Genomic DNA, 22,187 nt, shown 5'->3' on the forward strand with positions numbered 1-22,187 from the left:
CCGAAAGGCTCGCCCGGTATGCCTCTGACATCTCCCATCCCCCCCCCCACCAACGACGACGTCGCAGTCCTGCTCCTAATATGAAGTTTGTGATCCATATTCAATATAAGCTCTCTGAGAGACAGCCATGTTATTAATTTCAGGAGTTGAAGGATTAAAATGTTTATAAAGCTATGTTTGGTATTTGAACTACTTGTAGGGTCGCGATTCCGTGAATATTAAAAGCTTCCTTGAAACAAGGCGCAAGAGTAAACATGGAGTCCCATTACGAAGAATTGCGCGACTCTTTCTGTAGTCCAATTCATTAAGTGGTCTTCCCTTCTGGTAAATATAAAACATGTCTAATCAACCTAATTGATGTCCCGTCACGCAATTAAGTTTTGTTTGTTTTATTCTTGCAAACAAATTTTACTTTGAGATAATACAGAAATATTTACATTCTCTTGTTTCATGGTTTTATTAATGAAATTCTCTAAAATAATGGTTTTTGAAGACAAACAGCCAATCAGATTCAAAATAGCTATAAATAACAACATAATAGAACAATTGAGTTGTTTCAGTTACTTAGATTGTCTTATATCCTTTGGGCAAGAAAACTATTTAGAAAATAAACTTAAAAATTTTCAGAAAATGTGTTGAACTATTCAAAGGACAGTACACAATAAATCAAGAAGAGACACAGTGACGAGATTTTTTAAAGTACTGGCAGTTCCACTTCTAACATATGGAAATGAAACTGGACACTGGACAGATCCGGTAAAAGATTAATAAAAGCCCTAAACACATATTTATCAGAATGGCCATTTCCATGTTATGAAATGGCAACGTATGAAAGAAAACATACGGGAGACGGTTTGCCGCGTGTTGCATAGCCTTTGTGCCGGTTGCGCGCCACCAGGTCGACTTAAATTCTGTAAATGAACGCTATGTACTACAAGATGGCGCAGATAAAAGTAGCCTGTGTAAGTATAAAGTAAATACAGAAGCGAAGTGCTGAAAAGGATTCATATTTTATAGATGATGTTGAAAGTGGCTCCCTGCAGTATAAATACACAATTGTACACATCTAATCATACGATGAAAGAGTAATGGAACGGAGAAAAACTCTCTCCGGCACCAGGATTTGAACCCGGGTTTTCAGCTCTACGTGCTGATGCTTTATCCACTAAGCCACACCGGATACCCATCTCGGTGTCGGACAGAATCGTCTCAGTTTAATAATATATATGATATGGGTAAATCACTTCGTGATTTAAGACGGCGCTTATTCCGTCGGGTCCCGGCCAACTAGTCACTCATAACGAGTGCACCTCAGCAAATGTGTGGACTTTAGTCCTACGTTCCTAGACATCTATGACGTAGTGCAGAGGGCGGCCACTAGAGGGAACCCAAGAGTTGGAACTTAAACTGAGACGATTCTGTCCGACACCGAGATGGGTATCCGGTGTGGCTTAGTGGATAAAGCATCAGCACGTAGAGCTGAAAACCCAGGTTCAAATCCCGGTGCCGGAGAGAGTTTTTCTCCGTTCCATTACTCTTTCATCGTATGATGATGCAGAATACCTGCATGGAAATATCATATGTACTTCGGTGCATTAAAATAATATATACGATATGCGTAAATCACTTCGTGATTTAAAACGGCGCTTATTCCGTCGGGTCCCGGCCAACTAGTCACTCATAACGAGTGCACCTCAGCAAATGTGTGGACTTTAGTCCTACGTTCCTAGACATCTATGACGTAGTGCAGAGGGCGGCCACTAGAGGGAACCCAAGAGTTGGAACTTAAACTGAGACGATTCTGTCCGACACCGAGATGGGTATCCGGTGTGGCTTAGTGGATAAAGCATCAGCACGTAGAGCTGAAAACCCGGGTTCAAATCCCGGTACCGGAGAGAGTTTTTCTCCGTTCCATTACTCTTTCATCGTATGATGACGCAGATTATCTGCTTGGAAATATCATATGTACTTCGGTACATTAAAATAATATACATCTAATCATGTTCAGATACACCCTCATTTTGCACAGATCTCGTAGCCAGTATTGCCAACTCAAAATTCAATTTACCGCTACGCAAGCTTAAAAAAAACTGCTAAACTGTAATTTAAAAAATCCAGATTTTCTCTTAACACATTACTTCCAAATTTGTAAGACAAACTATACAGTTTTAAGAATTTTATATAAATATAGGCTAAATTATGGAAAGTGTGTATCACTTTGTAGCCTCTATGTCCTATGCGAAATCATCTTCATCGTCGTACAGGAAGGGTGATGTATAACCCTGCAACTCACGAGATGATTCTCTTTCATTACCCGACTTGTATGCAGCCATTGTACCTAAACAGAAGCTATATATTCGTGTCGTGTTCATTACGAAAATATTTTGTGATAAAATACTGTTTTTAAATTATTATTATTATTATTATTATTATTATTATTATTATTATTATTATTATTATTATTATTTTAATATTTGACTCAATTAAAAAATGGCTGGATAGAAACCTTCTCTCGCTCAGTACTGATAAAACTACATTAATACCGTTTACTGTAAATAAATAAGATTTGTCTCCGATGAATCTGAATAAAAGTTTAGTTATCCATGACAGTAATTGCTCTCAGTTAGCAATTTGCAGATGCTAAAAAAAAAAAAAAAAAAAAAAAAACAAACCGAGTAAAATATATAGGTATTATTAAATTTACGATGGGATTATCATATAAACTCTTTCTTAAACTACATAAAACAATTCATAAATTTGTTTTACTAAGACACTTTAAATTTACATTTCTGTATTTACTCTATACTTATAAGATCTACTTTTATGTGCCCCATTCTGTAGCACAGAGCGTTCGCTTACATAATTTAGGTAGACCTGGCGGCGCGCGACCGGCACGAAGGCATGAAACACGCGGCAAATCGCAAGCTCATACTAAGGTATTTTCTTTTGTGTTGTTCTGTAATCTAATTTTGTATTTCATGTATATTATTGAAACCTGGTTGAGTGGAAGACAAGGCCTCATGGCCTTAATTCTGCCAGGAAAAATAAACCTACCACCACCACCACCACCATCACACCACCACCACCACCATCACACCACCACCACTGCTACTGCTACTACTATTATTACATTTTATGCAAAAAATTACATTAAGACAAACTTAAAATATATCACCTCCCTCTGCCGAAATCATAAAAAAAACGCCAAATAAACCAGTGTCGTAGCCAGACTAATCATTTTGGGTGGGCCAGATATGCAGGGTTTAGAAAATACCTGGCCCATCTCCTGACAATGCCGCTGCCGTCAACTCTCTTGAAACTCATTCCTGGAAGTCTTATTTAATAACATGCAAGGCAAACCTATACAAACGCTTCATAAGGTGACCTGGAGCTGTTGAGATTTCCTAGCAACGAATCTGTCGATCGCTGATGATGGGCCCTTCAACAAATCCCAACTTTTCTCTCTCTCAATAGATAGAATTGCTTGATTACAAAACCTTATGCTTGACGTGATTGACGAATTTTTCTTCGTTTCAGAGCTTTGTGAAGTTTTATATCATTGCCTTAATGAAGGACGAACATTTACTAATATCCATCTTTGGAGACTGAGGTGCTTCCGATAATGAATTTGCAAGAGCAAGAATACCGTCTCAACATACCAAATAAAATAAGGTGTCAAATTTTTCTAGCTGATGTAACAATTCAGTAGCCTCCACAGCTTCCTTCTTTTTATGGCTCCCAGACAAATTTTTAGGCCCAACCCAACACAGTTAAATTGGCTCTTGAAGAAATGAAAGCATTTTTGACTTCTTACCTTAATGCTATCGACTGTAACTATTGCTCTGCACCCATGGGTTAGTTTTAATGTCGAGCATTTTCCATTAAAAACGTAAAAAAAAATTGCATATTTTGTGGGTGGGCCTGGGCCCACCTGGCCAACCCGCTGGGTACGCCAACGGAAATAAATAGCTAACCGCTGACGGTAAAATTGTGTAGCTGACCATAGTTCTGAAAACACCAGATTTAGCTACAAAACCGCTGATTTAGCAACACTGCTCGTAGAGCGCCACTTCTTAACCAAATTATGTATTGCTCTTTTTGCCGGATGTCCTCTATCCGGAAACTTGTCCCTGAAAATTTCGCGGATTTCCTTAATCGAAACCGTTCTCACATACGCTTCCACTATTTCCACACTTTCTTGTATTCAATTAGTCATTTTGTAGAATGCGAAGAGACACGTGTAATTCGACTGATGACTGAATAAATATTGACAAGAAGAATGCCAACAATTGGTTATTGCATAAAATTGTCCATTGTTGTAGCTGTTAACTCATTTCGTTATGATATGATACGATAATAGTACATTATGCAACGAGCCTATAATGATAGTAATTAAGAAGCGAGTATGGATGTTTATGAAACTCGCTTGCGCTCGTTTCATAATTTTCATACGAGCTTCTTAATTACCATTATAGGCGAGTTTCATACGACTTTTTATGCTCGACCATATTTCTAACTTGAAATTATTCAGATGTATACATTTTATTTGTATCTGACAAGATCGGAAGTGACCTTGTTCTAGGTCGTGAATTGTGAGATGTGCGCAGACGCGAAAGTATTGATTTTTTCCGAGGAACAATAATGTCATTGACCTTATGTAATCCCGTTAAACTTGATATAACCTTGATTATTGAATTCGACATTGAAAAACGAGATGACAAATTGAATTTATTTGAATATTATTTACAATTAACGCTAATTATTATAGTAACAGAACATAACCTTCTGCGACAGTATTGGATTTCCAGTATCCGTGACTTGTCGCTAATTCTCTTTCGATTGCATATCCGAGAATAATCGATACTTGCGGTTTTATAACGGTACAAAGCTGAGTTGTCATTGGCTGAACACCTGTAAGCTGAGTTGTCATTGGCTGAAAACCTGTACTTTAATGAGTAGGTGTACTTTAATGACATGCATTAAAGGATTGCTACCAGGTGTATAATTACTACATTTCGGCATGGTCGAGCATAAAATACGATAATGTTATTTCGCATTCAAACGGGAGACGGACTACTTTTATCTGCGCCACCCAGTAGAAGCCTATTTGAGTTGTTCATGAAACATCAGCACTAAAAGTAAACCATTACAGACAGAATATTTCAGAAATTAGTTCTCTTTCTCCGTGTGTTCTTTATATAGGTACAATAATGACACAAACAAATACAATGAAGGCAGTCTTAATCATGTCAGTAGGTATCCAATGCGATTGAAAAGAAAAAGAAAGTGTGAATGTAGAAGTGGAAGTCACTAAGAATTGCTCTGAATTTAAGTAAATTCCATAAAGGAACTTCACGTTTGTAACATTTCAAGCCTTAATTGAATGTAGACGAAGAAATTTCTATGATATCGTTAAGAATAAGAAATGAATACGAAGCTCTATTAAGACCATTTTGTTTCCTATTCATATAACTGAAAGACTAGTTATACCGTATGAAAATCTTTTCATATTGTTATAATTGGATATTAGTCTATTACGACCATTACTGCTATGATATTTATACGATCCGTTATTTGCATTCAAGAGTAGACGGTACTAAAAAATACCTTAATTTCGCACAACAAAGAAGCTCTGAACTGTATTCAAGTTTAGTTATTATACTTCGGGTCTAGATGTCAGTGCGGTCGCCTCTAGTTATACCTCATTATTACTACATTCTTGTCTGCGCCTCAAGCAATTTAATGGAACAGAAAATGTCTTTGAATTACTAAGGACGTGATGGATAAAAGGAAGGCAGAATCTGAAAATGTAGCACCAGCTATTTCTAACTAAGCATTCCTTATGAAAATGTAACATAATTAAAACTAATTTGCTAATTTAAATTTCGTTTTATGTAGGAGGAACTTGGCAGTCTCTTTTATGTTTGTTATTAAAATAACGATAGAGTAGCTGTGAGCCTCCCATTATACTTCACGTCATAATACTGCTAGCGTTTCATTACAAGCTTCAACTTATTCTAAAAATTGTGGTTACTTTTCATTAAGATTGTGCCTCTCACTACAGAGTTCTCAGAGAGTCAGGCATTATCATTCCTGTTGAAAACAGAAGATGTAAACTTCTTAAATATTCATTGAATCTTCCTCATGATTGATTAATTCATTTCCTCTTCTATGTAGCAAGTTCGTTATTTTACTTTCTATGTTCTGGGTTTTAATTTTCCATTCATTTTTTAGTTTTATTTCATTCCCAGGAACTTTAATTATTTCTTAGTGAAATAGCACATAATTTGCATACAGTAGTAATTATCAAAGTGTTCATTCAACATCCCCAATGAAATTAAATCTAAATCATTCGGTAATTTAATAGAAGAGAAACTTAAATATTAAAAAAATTTTGTTAATAAAATTTGTCTTCTATAACTTCTCAACCTACATCTACAGCTTGTAAGGGGTATAAGTGCCGTCCTTTTCACAGTCGTCGGAGACGGTCTACAGGATCAAAAATGTCCATACAACATAGGGTCAAAACTTGATGTATCAATATTTTACTAAAGTCCGTCATATACTTATCTTATATGATAGTGTGTTATTTTTTTATTTCATTCTATTTGATGAAATGTTAAATGTTATGTTTTATTTAACGACGCTCGCAACTGCAGAGGTTGTCACCGTCGCCGGATGTGCCGGAATTTTGTCCCGCAGGAGTTCTTTTACATGCCAGTAAGTCTACTGACATGAGCCTGTGGCATTTAAGCACACTTAAATGCCATCGACCTGGCCCGGGATCAAACCCGCAACCTTGGGCATAGAAGGCCAGCGCTATACCAACTCGCCAACCAGGTCGACTATTTGATGAACGTTTTCGGTTTTTATAAACCATCTTCAGATCACATTACCTATGTTGAACTGTTATACAGTTGTGCAATAGGTTACATTAACCATATTATGTTAAAATAGAAAATATAAAATACAAGATATCATTAAACGTTAATGAATGTACATATTTAAATGTTAACATATTAAATTAAAATATGTCTAAAATGGAGGGTATTTTGCATAGTACACACTCCTTTCAAATATAAACGGTTATTTCCATGACCATTTTACATGCAAAACACCCTCCAATATAGACTATTGTAATTTAGTATGTTAACATTTAAATATGTACATTTATTAACGTTTTATGATATCTTGTACTTTATATTTTATACTAGTGGCTTGTGCAGCAAATGCTGCTGCAAACTAAGTTCGTTAGATGTTCAAATAAAAAATTTTCAGATTTATTTTCAATGAAGAATACTCGTCTTATTGATAGTTATTTGCTTCCATAATAATGAAACATACTCCCTCGGAATGGATTTTTTTTTGCCAAATACTTTTTCTTGAACCTATCCAACTTCAGTTTTTGAGTTTCAACGCGAAAACTCAAGTATCAATTTCAGGACGATAGCAGTAGCTATTTCAGGTCATTGTGGATTGTAGGCGAAAGTTATAAAAGTCAGGTTTGCTAAGCTTTCGAACAATAGCATTTTCGTATAGCTGCTGCATGTAGAACTTGAAATGTGGAGCGTAAAATCATTTTATCCTACTAAGAGATCTTGCTGAAATGATCTGGAGACTACAAAATTTTCTAGGCCTCTTATTTTATCAATAAGTAATACCTTTTTATCTTTCCTTACGAACTGTAATTTTTGCGCTCTCTCGAGCCAATACTGAAGGCAATGACACATATCAATAACTACACTACACCGCCATTAAGTATATGGAAAAAGACCCAACCCCACTGGGTTAATAAGAATAAAAATATTTTATTTTTAATAACAATATTATTATCTTAAGTTTTGTAGTTATATATAGCAGCCACTCAGTAAATTATAGAAATGAAGATCTAAATTAAAATATTCTCTGCATTTACTTACATAACCTCAAAACGTTTCACTTTCATGTCATCAATATAGCATCAATATTATGTACAATTAATGAAAAATAGACGCATCATGATATTAACTATAATAATATTTAATTTCTAATGGTAACAATGTCATCAAACCACCTCAAGTTTCGTAGATCTGAATATCCAATACACAGCTGTACCCAGAAAATTATACACTGCAGAATCAGTTTTTAATAACAAATTGAATTGAGCTCTAAATATGTCGGCAATCCTGCAGGTCATGGCCTTCGTGTAATAGCCTATTGTTTATTGTAGTGTGTGTTTTGTTCTGAAATTCAATCAAGTCGGCCGTGATTCAATAACATTAGTTCTCAAAACTGACAACAGATGGATTTTGGAAAATAGGAAAATGATGTACGAAAATTGACATTTCGCTGAAAACTGCTACTTTTCCGAAAAACTTTGGGTTCCAAGCTTCAAAATGAGGGGCCATTTATTAAAATCCGTTCAGCCGTTTTCCCGTAATTTCCATTACCAGTTCAAATTATATATATAGATTTTAACATAATAAGGTTAATGTAACCTATTGCACAACTGTATAACAGTACAATATAGGTAATGTGATCTGAAAATGGTTTATAAAAACCGAAAACGTTCATCAAATAGAATGAAATAAAAAAATAACACACTATTATATAAGATAAGTTTATGACGACTTTAGGAAAATATTGATAAATTAACAAGCTTATCGGAACAAAAAATGGGTATAAAATTCAAAACTTGATAGTTTTTCCAGAAAATAATTCTTCTCTTATTTTATTCGCGTTACACTGTTTATATCGTTAGTAAAATTACGAAAACAATTACATCAGTAGGTATATCTAGCAAAGAGTTAATATTAGTTTAAATAAATATTTGTGTGTTCTATTACGTTTTCGTGAAATTAAATAAAATTGCATGCTTAAATTTGTTAATATTCTGGCGTGAGAGACGTGGCAACGTGTTCAGCAGGCAGTACTCTGCACAGACGTACGTACAGGTACATGTCAGCTGAGTTCAAGCTCCATAGGTCTACTGCCGAGCGGATGACAGTTCGGTACCAGGTATTCGATAAACAACTTACAATGTCATTCACAGTTTAGGAATATCATATGTTATTAATTTATGGAGAAAGTCATCGTAATTCAAATGAGGCACGAAGATGTACCGTCAATGTTTTCCGCAATGAAGGTTACCTAATCGGCGAAATTTTGTAGCGGTTTCTCAACGATTATTAGAAACTAGGAGTCTCTTACTTCGTTTCAAAAATCGCACAAACAGAAATGTCTTTAAAAATGTTATTGCTTTATGGAAGCGGGAGAAATAAAAATGTTGCAATTGAAAAAAAAGTTCCTATGATTATGTGTAGTAAACAATTATTGTTTATTTTTAAGACGTACGTTTATTTTGTGGTCAACTTTAATAATACAGTTCTATCAGAAAATATTATTATTATTATTATTATTATTATTATTGTTATTATTATTATTATTATTATTATTATTATTATTATTATTATTATTATTATTATTTTCTTAAATTACAATAAATTTTATAATAATCCTGTTACAAGTACGAATAATAACATGTATGTTGTGTAGAATAAAATATTGTACATAACAATACAGAACCAAACATACGAAATATCCACTACCCACATTACCGCAATGTCGGAGAAGTTGTCGCATGAGCAAGGCAAACAGTTTCTGAGTTCGCAACACCAATTAGGCCTAGTCCATTTGCTAATGCAAGTAAGAGTATAATGAAGGTCTAACTAGGTGACTACTTAAAAGATAAGCAAGGAAGGTATTTAGTTTTTTGAATGAAATTGTATTATCGCAATCAAACACACTTTCTTTCGCAGACATAAAGCATATCACGGTACAAAAAATAAATAGATTCTGACGTGTAGAAAAGAGTAATTTTCATATTTAACGAATTTTTAAATATAATTATAAGTTCACACATACGCATAAGAATCCTTACACTGTTACAGGTTCTATAAATGATTAGGGAAAATAATTGATGTTATAGTATGAATATTGGACACGATATTTTCTAGAATTTCTTACAAGAAATATGCTCTATGCTTTTTTTTCCTTCTTTCTTTCTTTTTTTCTTTTTTTGTTACTAAAACGTTTCTTTTCGATTTCGCTCGCCACCCATTAAATTATTATACAACCAGCCGTACCCGTGCGCTCCGCTGCACCCGTTAGAAATAAATATAAAGTAATTACATAATTAAAATAGGGCATTTGATCCAGAGAACATTCGTGTTTGATATAAGAATAAATCGTTTATTATGTTACTTAATTTAAATTGTATTTGTGTAATTAAAATGCGATCATTTTGATCCAGAGACCACTCATTTGGTCATAAAAATTATTTTAGGAAATACAGGAAACGAATGTACAGAATAGCCTATCAAGTTTTCTGTGCATAAGAAGCTATTTTAATCTTACCTGTCCTCGATTCACTCAGAAGTTACTGTAATAACATTATAGCAATATGTCCATCTAGAGAAACTACACTTTCCAATGGTGAATTAATAATTAATTATAAAAATCGGTTAATTTAGCTTCCGATATTACTTCACACAAAGACAGAAATATTATCTGTAGGCTATCTTTCATGGCTTTCGATTGTTGCTGTCCAAGGCCCCTTATAGACGAAGTCATTTGTTTTTTAATTCATTACACGGCCTTAGATGGCAGTTATTTTAATTTTAAAACTCATTTATCTCATTAAATATCAGTCCTAGCAAAGTTTTTCAAGGAATAACACTTGTCGAAAATTACTTTTAAAGAAACTGTTATGTAACATTTCTCACAAAAATCAATAATAAGCCAGATGTTTCGATTTATTTAATTCAGCCCCCCTTATAACCCCCCTTTTAAATAATGTATTTTGAATTCCATATAGCCTAAAATCTAAGTTACAACGAACTTAATTTATATTCCAATTTTCATCGAAATTCGTTCAGCCATTATCGCGTAAAAAGGTAACAGACAGACAGACATACATACATACAAACAAAAATTTCAAAAAAGCGATTTTCGGTTTCAGGGTGATTAATTATATATGTTAGGACCAATTATTTTTGGAAAATCGAAAATTACCAGAAAAATTTCGGCTACAGATTTATTATTAGTATAGATTCGCAGGTAACATTGTTGTATTTGTGTTTCAAGTACAGTACTGTTGATTTCATTTCATTTCTTTGTCGCTCTATTTGTCTTGAATACCTAACAACCAATTTATGATCGTATCTCTGAATATAGACATTTCACATCTAAATAACTCAGTTAATACGATAGATAGGCTAATTGTGGTACTTGTATTCTAACCTTTACATTAAAAAATGCAATAAAGTATTACTATATTTGACGAATTCTCAGAGAATTATTGTAACGCTCCTTATTTATTAACTTTACTCATAGCAAGCTCCAGTTATAAATATACATGGATTAGACCTACTATGCGGATCTCACAAAAAATCATATGTCACAAAACTAAAAACTCAACGCAACACAAACACAATCTAACAGGAGTTTAGAAATTAACATGCAATAGCTGTTGCGACTTCTCCATCGGACAAACTTGGAACTCATTTCAAACACGATACAAGGAACACATTCACAGTCATAACCAAATCACGCAATACTTCCACCTATGCAGAATATATCACAAACAACAACCACAACTACAGCAACATAGAAACAGACATGGAACAGAAAACGAACACACTAGAGCAATACGATATATACATACAAAAATACATGCACCACACATAACTAAATATTAGAACGCACATCCTAATTGGCGCAATGCAACCGATCATAAACGCACCCCTACCAAGTCAAAAATGAAGAAATCGGAAACAGGCACAGGACTTCACTAGAAATGTGAAGGAGGCCGAAGTTAAGTCGGGACTAGTCCTTAATTAAGGTAAACTACCATAGTAGTTTCAATTAACAGAGAAGAGTTCTTTATTTAATAAATTCATAAAATAATTAGTAAAAGAATATAGCCTCTTTCTTTGTTTCCACACAAATTTATATTTTATTATTGTTCTTCTTCTTCTTCTTCTTCTTATTACTATTATTATTATTATTATTATTATTATTATTATTATTATTATTATTACTAGCCGTACCCGTGCGCTTCGCTGCACCCGTTAGAAATAAATATAAAGTAATTATATAATTAAAATAGGACATTTGATCCAGGGAACATTCGTGTTTGATACAAGGATAAATCGTTTATTATGTTACTTAATTTAAATTGTATTTAAATAATTAAAATGCGATCATTTTGGTCCAGAGACCACTCATTTGGTACAATGACAATTCCTTTAACATGTTTCTTAATTGTTATTACATCCAACCATACTTTAATGAACATTGAAATCGTTTAGATTTAATATCTATACTTTATTTTACTTGATATATGTTTCCATTGAATTATGGTAATAACTTAATTTTAACCCTTCTTTTCTACGTATTCAGCAAGAGGCGTTTGGCCCACCATGGTTCTGAACCCTTCAAATAACTTAAATTATATTATATAATATTACATATTATATTATATTATATTATATTATATTATATTATATTCTCTTAACTTATACTATATCAGAAGTTACTGTAATAACATTATAGCATTATATCCATCTAGAGAAACTACACTTTCCAATGGTGACATAATAATTAATTATACAAATGGTTAATTTAGCTTCCGATATTACTTCATACAAACTCAGAAACATTCACTGTAGGCTATCTTTCATAGCTTTCGATTGTTGCTGTCCAAGGTCCCTCATAGACGAAGTCATTTGTTTTTTATTTCATTATACGGCCTTAGATGGCACTTATTTTAATTTTAAAACTCATTTATCTCATTAAATATCAGTCCTATCAATTTTTTATGGAATAAAACTTATCGCAAATTAATTTTAAAGAAACTTTTGTTATGTAACATTTTTCACAAAAATCAATAATAAGCGAGATATTTCGATTTATTTAATTCAGGCCCCCTTATAACCCCCCTTTTGAATAATGTATTTTGAATGCCATTTAGCCTAAAATCTAAGTTACAACGAACTTCATTTATATTCCAATTTTCATATAAATCGGTTCAGCCATTATCGCGTGAAAAGGTAACAAACATACAGACAGACATACAAACAAAAATTTCAAAAATGCGATTTTTGGTTTCAGGGTGGTTAATTATATATGTTAGGACCAATTATTTTTGTAAAATCGAAAATTACCAGAAAAATTTCGGCTACAGATTTATTATTAGTATAGATTAGTATAGATTTGGATGCGAGTAATATATATTTTTTTCATTTGTAACTATTTCTGAAGAATGGTTCAAATAATCTTAGCCACAATCCTGAATATTATTGGCAACGTAATAGAGGAGTAGATCGGTTGCTAAAGACGTAAAGAGTAAAATGAAGATGTTGTGTCAGTTTCACGGTATCTCATTTTTATTGCAACCGAAGTACAAAATCTATACTAATAATAAATCTGTAGCCAAAATTTTTCTGGTAATTTTCGATTTTCCAAAAATAATTGGTCCTAACATATATAATTAACCACCCTGAAACCGAATATCGCTTTTTTTTTAATTTTTGTTTGCATGTCTCTGTCTGTCTGTCTGTCTGTTTGTTACCTTTTCACGCGATAATGGCTGAACGGATTTTGATGAAAATTGGAATATAAATTAAGTTTGTTGTAACTTAGATTTTAGGCTACATGGCATTCAAAATACATTATTTAAAAGGGGGGTTATAAGGGGGCCTGAATTATATAAATCGAAATATCTCGCTTATTATTGATTTTTGTGAAAAATATTACATGACAATAGTTTCTTTAAACATAATTTGCGATATGTTTTATTCCTCGAAAAATTTTGATAGGACTGACATTTAATGAGATAAATGAGTTTTAAAATTAAAACAACTGCCATCTAAGGCCGTGTAATGAATTAACAAACAAATGACTTCGTCTATAAGGGGCCTTGAACAGCAACAATCAAAAGCTATGAAAGATAGCCTACAGAGAATGTTTCTGTGTTTCTATAAAGTAATATCGGAAGCTATTTTAACCGATATGTATAATTAATTTTTATTTACCATTGGAAAGCGTAGTTTCTCTAGATGGACATAATGCTATAACGTTATTACAGTAACTTCTGATATAATATAATATAATGTAATATAATATAATATAATATAATATAATATAATATAATATAATATAATATAATATAATATAATATAATATAATATAATATAATATAATATAATATAATATAACTTATTTGAAGGGTTCAGAACCATAGTGGGCCAATCGCCATTTACTGAATACGTAGAAAACAAGGGTTAAAATTAAGTTAATACCATAATTCAATGGAAACCTATAACAAGTAAAATAAAACATACACATTAAATCTAAATGATGTCAATCTTCATTAAACTATGGTTGCATGTAATAAAAATTAAGAAACATGTTAAAGGAATTGTCATTGCACCAAATGAGTGTCTCTGGACCAAAATGATCGCATTTTAATTATTTGGATGCAACTTAAATTATGTAACATATTAAACGATTTATCCTTCTATCAAACACGAATGTTCCCTGGATCAAATGTCCTATTTTAATTATGTAATTACTTTATATTTATTTCTAACGGGTGCAGCGGAGCGCACGGGAACGGCTAGTTACATAATTAAAATAGGACATTTTACCCAGGGAACATTCGTGTTTGATAGAAGGATAAATAGTTTATTATGTTACTTAATTTAAATTGTATTTAAATAATTAAAATGCGATCATTTTGGTCCAGAGACCACTCATTTGGTGCAATGACAATTCCTTTAACATGTTATTAATCGTTATTACCAATTATTTTTGGAAAAGCGAAAATTAACAGAAAAATTTTGGCTACAGATTTATTATTATATTATATTTTTTTAGTAGGTTATTTTACGACGCTTTATCAACATCTAGGTTATTTAGCGTCTGAATGAGATGAAGGTGATAATTCCGGTGAAATGAGTTCGGGGTCCAACACCGAAAGTTACCCAGCATTTGCTCATATTGGGTTGAGGGAAAACCCCGGAAAAAAACCTCAACCAGTAACTTACCCCGACCGGGAATCGAACCCGGGCCACCTGGTTTCGCGGCTAGACGTGCTAACCGTTACTCCACAGGTGTGGACATTGTATTATATTATATTATATTATATTATATTATATTATATTATATTATATTATGTAAAAAGTGTGTTGATAACGGATGTACTCGAATTAGAAAGTTTTTAATTTGTTGTGGGAGCTCTTGAATCTCAGGAGGAACAACTTTTACAACAGCGCAACATAATGTGCTTGGCTCATTACCCAAATTTTTTTGCATTGCATTTATATATATTTATATATATATATATATTTATATGTATTTTAACACGATTCAGTTGAGCATAGTTAAAATTTGAATTACAAAATAATGGATTACTAAGCTAACGTACTATTACTGCATACTAAATCAATACATTCTCGTTGTTCGTTAATTCTCTGAGATAAAAATGAATATGTTCATAAACAGTATTATAAGAAATACAGGAAATGAATATACAGAATAACCTATCAAGTTTTCTGTGCATAAGAAGCTATTTTAATCTTACCTGTCCTCAATTCACTCACAAGTTACTGTAACAACATTATAGCATTATGTCCATCCAGAGAAACTACACTTTCCAATGATGAAATAATAATTAATTATACAAATCGGTTAATTTAGCTTCCTATATTACTTCATACAAACACAGAAACGTTGTCTGTAGACTATGTTTCATAGCTTTCGATTGTTGTGTCCAAGGCCCCTTATAGACGAAGTCATTTGTTTTTTATTTCAATACACCGCCTTAGATGGCAGTTATTTTAATTTTAAAACTCATTTATATCATTAAACATCAGTCCTATCAAAATTTTTCAAAGAATAAAACTTATCGGAAATGAATTTTAAAGAAAATTTTATGTAACATTTTTCACAAAAATCAATAATAAGCGAGATATTTCGATTTATTTAATTGAGGCCCCCTTATAACCCCTTTTAAATGAAGTATTTTGAATGCCATATAGCCTAAAATCTAAGTTACAACGAACTTAATTTATATTCCAATTTTCATATGAATCGGTTCAGCCATTATCGCGTGAAAAGATAACAAACATACAGACAGACATACAGATAAAAATTTCAAAAATGCGATTTTCGGTTTCAGGGTGGTTAATTATATATGTTAGGACTAATTATTTTTGGAAAATCGAAAATTACCAGAAAAATTTCGGCTACAGATTTATTATTAGTATAGATTATTATTATTATTATTATTATTATTATTATTATTATTATTATTATTTTACCCGGTTACTTAACGACTCTGTATCAACGAAGTTATTTAGCGTCGAGCAAATTGTTGACAGCGAGAGGATATTTGACGAGATCAGGCCGAGGATTCGCTATAGATTACCTGACATTTACCTTACGATTGGGGAAAATCTCGGAAAAAAGCCAACCAGTTAATCACACCCGAGCACCGATCGGCAGGCATGCGCCTTAGTCGACTACTCTTCTCCGGTGGCTTACTATTTTTATTTGTATTGTTATTATTATTAATATTATTATTATTATCATTATTATTACTCATTTACTTATGGCTTATAAGGAACCCAGAGGTTCACTGCCGCCCTCACATAAGCCCGCCATCGGTCCCTATCCTGAGCAAGATTAATCCAGTCTCTATCATCATATCTCACCTCCCCTCAAATCCATTTTAAAATTACCCTCTCATCTACGTCTCGGCTTCTCAACTAACACTCTACACGCATTTTTGGATTCGCGCATACATGCTACATGCCCTGCCCATCTCAAACGTCTGGATTTAATGTTCCTAATTATGTCAGGTGCAGTTCTGCGTTGTGTAACTTTCTCCATTCTCCTGTAACTTCATCCCTCTTAGCCTCCAATATTTTCCTAAGTACCTTATTCTCAAACACCCTTAATCTCTGTTCCTCTCTCAAAGTGAGAGTCCAAGTTTCACAATCATACATAACAACCGATACTATAACGGTTCTATAAATTCTAACTTTCAGATTTTTTGAGAGGAGACTGGATGATAAAAGCATCTCAATCGAATAATAACAAGCTTTTCCCATATTTATTCTGCGTTTAATTTCCTCCTGAGTGTCATTTATATTTGTTATTGTCTTTTATACTGTTACTGAAAGATAAATTTCCAATTTTTATATTTCTATTTCCTACAAAATTCTGGCCACGAGGCATAATCATATACTTTGTCTTTTCTGGATTTACTTCCAAACCTATCTCTTTACTTGCTTCAAGAAAATTTTCCGTGTTTTCCCTAATAGTGTATGGATTTTCTCCTAACATATTCACGTCATCCGCATAGACAAGAAGCTGATGTAACCTGTTCAATTCCAAACCTTCTCTGTTGTCCTGGACTTTCCTAATGACATATACTAGAGCAAAGTTAAAAATTAAAGGTGATAGTGCATCTCCTAGCTTTACGCCGCAGTGAATTGCAAAATAAACAATTAAAATTTAATAACAATTTTCTGATTTCCTTTGTTACAAACAAACGGACGTATTTTTAAAATGAAATCAAGTAACAAAATTCTGTTACAGAGAAACGTTTCCTAATAGTCTAAAGAATGTGTGTTCTTAATTTCATGCATGTATCTTTAATAGTTCAGAAATTATATCAATATTTGTCTGGAATTGTAGCAAAAAAAGAAGTTACTGGAAACCGATAAAAGCGGGCAAGTGATTTAAAAATCCATAGCGCAGGAAGTTTAAAAATGACGACTCAACATCCGATAAGGGCACAAATATCCATAAAATGTTATGAAATGTATTCCACACATATCAAAGGGTATTTTAAAGAAAAAAAGAATTGAAAATTTAATTTACCGGAAACAACAATAAAAGTGGGCGAGTGATTTAAAAATCTATAACGCAGGAAGTTTAAAAATGGCGACTCAACATCCGATAAGGGCACAATACCCACTAAATGTTATGCTATGCATTCCATACATATCAAAGAGTACTTTAAAGAATGTTTTTTTTTTAATTTACTCATTTTTCACCAAAAAATACCACCCCCTCCCCTTAAAATTAGTTTCAAGTTAATTAGTTTAGAGTAAGTCAGATTATATTAAATTAGTATTCGACCCTGCAAATTCTATTCCTACAATTATTCCTCCACGCTCTCTAATCATTTCTTATGCGCAGAGCTCTGAGTTCCATGGGATGAGTAGCAAAGATGAAAGTGACTAATCTTCAAAGAAAATTTGCTCTTGGTTTGAGGGGGAAAAAAAGAAAATAAGACGTTGACTATCGTGGGCACCGGCAGTACTGTATGTGTACGAGGGTAGCTGGAAAGTCGGAGCGATATTAAAGCAGTCCGGGCGGGAGTTTGGAGAGAAGGAAGGATTTCTTAGGTAGGAAGAGGCAGCACTCAGCGATTGAGACGCGAGGAAGATGCAACAGACCTTGCGTTCACACGCTCCGCGCAACTTTGCGGAAAAGAGGAGAAATTTTCAACAACTAACACAAAACTTTTGAAATCCTATCTCTACAGCCGTGATCATAAGTTTCTTCACTATGACAATAAAACAATTGATATAAGTGATTAATCTTTACAATATTTAAGAATGTATGTATTTGTTTACACTGCAAATGGGCAAACACCCGGTGGCAGTGGTAACTTCATTACATGAGAGAAATTATAAATAATAATAATAATACTTACTTACTGGCTTTTAAGGAACCCGGAGGTTCATTGCCGCCCTCACGTAAGCCCGCCATTGATCCCTATCCTGAGCAAGATTAATCCAGTCTCTATCATCATATCCCACCTCCCTCAAATCCATTTTAATATTATCTTCCCATCTACGTCTCGGCCTCCCCAAAGGTCTTTTTCCCACCGGCTTCCCAACTAACACTCTATATACATTTCTGGATTCGCCCATACGTGCTACATTCCCTGCCCATCTCAAACGTCTGGATTTAATGTTCCTAATTATGTCAGGTGAAGAATACAATCCGTGCAGTTCTGTGTTATGTAACTTTCTCCATTCTCCTGTAACTTCATCCCGCTTAGCCCCAAATATTTTCCTAAGAACCTTATGTTCAGACACCCTTAATCTCTGTTCCTCTCTCAAAGTGAGAGTCCAAGTTTCACAACCATACAGAACAACCGGTAATATAACTCTTTTATAAATTCTAACTTTCAGATTTTTTGACAGCAGACTAGATGACAAAAGCTCCTCAACCGAATAATAACACGCATTACCCATATTTATTCTGCGTTTAATTTCCTCATATACCTAGTCTTTTCGGGATTTACTTCCAACCCTATCGCTTTACTTGCTTCAAGTAGAATTTCAGTGTTTTCCCTAATCGTTTGTGGATTTTCTGCCAACATATTCACGTCATCCGCATAGATAAGAAGCTGATGTAACCCGTTCAATTCCAAACCCTCTGTGTTATCCTGAACTTTCCTAATGGCATATTCTAGTGCTAAGTTAAAAAGTAGAGGTGACAATGCATCTCCCTGCTTTAGCCCGCAGTGAATTGGAAAAGCATCAGATAGAAACTGGCCTATACGGACTCTCCTGTAAGTTTCACTAAGACACATGTTAATTAATCGAACTATAATAATAATAATAATAATAATAATAATAATAATAATAATAATAATAATAATAATAATAACAACAACAGTTAAAATAACCTAATTAATAAATAAATCTAATTTCTCATTACAACCTACATATACAGAGCATTTCAGAAATACTTTGACAAACTTTGGGGGCATGTTTCTCACACCAAAACAAGAGAAAAAGGTCATATATTCTCCAAATTATAGACATCAGCTCAAAGAATTTGAGTGACCACAAGGGTCCTGAATACAATAAACATGTACAATAATGTGATGTGATACATTAAAGAAAAAAGGAAGTTATTTGTTGAAGGCAAATATTAGTGGATTAATTGATATAGAGATCATGATGTAATATTTGAAGAGAATCCTTGATAATATTTATAAGAATAGACATTACATAATCAAAAGGAATGTGAAGTTCCTTAAGATAATTCCACGTGAATTTTGTGCAAACCAATGAAAGACCATTGTTTAAGAGGGATGTTGTATTTTGAGAAAGATACGGCAGTCAGACAAGGTTATATATAGACTTCTTCTCAATATCAACTTCGGTGGCCTGATTTAGGTTTCTTTCGAAACGGATAGTAGGGTCAAGAACAAGAGGCCGTTTTAAGCGTCGGTTAATAGCAATAATGTCTGTCAGTCTAAAAGAACCATCTGATGATACACAATATACTTCCCCATGAATCTCCCAATTCAAAGTGTTTAACGATGTCGGCAAAGCATATTTCCAAAAATCCTTAGTTTTTTAGTTATTAATGAAAGAACATAATGAAACATCTGTTAGATATTGTCAGCTTGGTAGCAAGTTTGGCAACTTTAATCAATTCAGAAACTCATAACAACGAAAGTTTACGTTCAACGCGTTTCGAAGTACAATCCAACAACTTAACTTGAATTTGTAACCGTTTATTTTGTTAGATAATCGGAAATGAATTTAATTCATATATTATTATTATTATATTTCTATCTTTTTAGTTTTTATTTTATTGATGTTAATGTTATGGGGGATAAGCTCTCTAACATATTTTTTATAATTTTTATTATTTTTGGGTGATGTTGGTTTTATAATAACAGAGAATGATGTTATCGACACAAGTCTGATGATGCACCCATTGTATCCTAGATGCCTATGTGTTGCCAAAGAGTCCATGATCCGATGAGTGCTTGCGTGCGTGAAAGCAACAGAAGAACATTTTGAACATTTATTATGCCTTTCTGAATTGATTAAAGTTGCAACACTTGCTACCAAGCTGACAATATCTAACAGATGCTTCATTAATAACTAGAAAACTAACGATTTTGGGACATATGTTTATACGAACTTGTTTTCTTGTTTTGATGCAAGGTTTGTTAAAGTATTTCTGATACACCCTGTATATTTTAATTTTAATAATAATAACAATAATAATAATAATAGTAATAATAATAATATAACATCTACTTGGAGGATTTAGTAAAGAACTGTTTTCAGAACACAGGAGGAGTGATAGTAGGAGGAAGAAGATATGCTACTTTGTTGAGTGACAGCTGTGAGCAATATGGGATGAAGATAAATGCCAACAAGACGAAGACCATGGTCTTGGGAAGAAAAGTAAAGAAGGTAAACTTGTGAATTCTAAATGAGGCAGTAGAGCAAGTGGACAGCTTCAAATGCTTGGAGTGTACTATAAGCAGTAATAGTATGAGCTGCTGCTAAGAAGTCAAAAGGAGAATCACAATGGCAAAGGAAGCTTTTGATACAATACTTCTACATTTCAAATTTATCCATAAATGCTCTTAGCTAGTCGATCATATGTCGTGCAATTTTGTAACTCGCACGCACAACGTGCTAACGATATTTGATATGTCTCACCTTGTTGATTTTAGCTGTTCTAAAGCAGATCTAGACAGTATTTCTTTACTAAACCCTTCACTGTGTTTATTTGTAACACAAAATGTGATGCGTAAGAAAGTGTAATAGAACATAATACAAACTTTACCTCCCTTCTTAATCAAAAAATCTCTCTCTTTCCAATCATAACTAAAGAGAAATGATCTGGGGATTATATTGTTTTTCACTTAAAACGAGCCGCCATTTACTGCAGACGCGAGCGAACTTGCGTGTTGCAAGAACCGTATACAGACATCCTAGATCATATATGTAACAGATAACTCATCGCTATGTTAAAATCGGCAGCACTTTGAAGAGAACAACCGCCAGAATCGCCACTCGTCCGCCGCAAACGAACACGAGATGGCAGTACAGTTGTTAATGCAATTCAAATGGGAATTATGACGTGACTCCTTATGTAACAACTAGATGGCAGCGTAGTAAACCTGACAAAAGTTGTTAACGTCAAAGCCTATAAGGCCGACCTATCTGGGTATATATGATCTAGGGTTCTATGGGTACCTGCATTGAGGTTGTTTTGACATTTTGAGAGGACGAGTTTCTCACCCATGATAAATACCATATCATCAAACATCTTTCTACTCTGCTTCCTTCACAATATACACA

At 33.4% G+C, this 22,187-nt stretch overlaps 1 protein-coding gene across 3 annotated transcripts in view; it reads right to left on the minus strand.

The window, feature by feature from the left end:
- Positions 1 to 22,187, minus strand: part of LOC138700266 (Ig-like and fibronectin type-III domain-containing protein 1) — a 1,344,471-nt gene that overhangs the window by 603,369 nt on the left and 718,915 nt on the right. The window lies entirely within an intron of this gene.

Source organism: Periplaneta americana, chromosome 5 (genome assembly GCF_040183065.1).
Source record: "Periplaneta americana isolate PAMFEO1 chromosome 5, P.americana_PAMFEO1_priV1, whole genome shotgun sequence".
NCBI classification, from domain to species: domain Eukaryota; kingdom Metazoa; phylum Arthropoda; class Insecta; order Blattodea; family Blattidae; genus Periplaneta; species Periplaneta americana.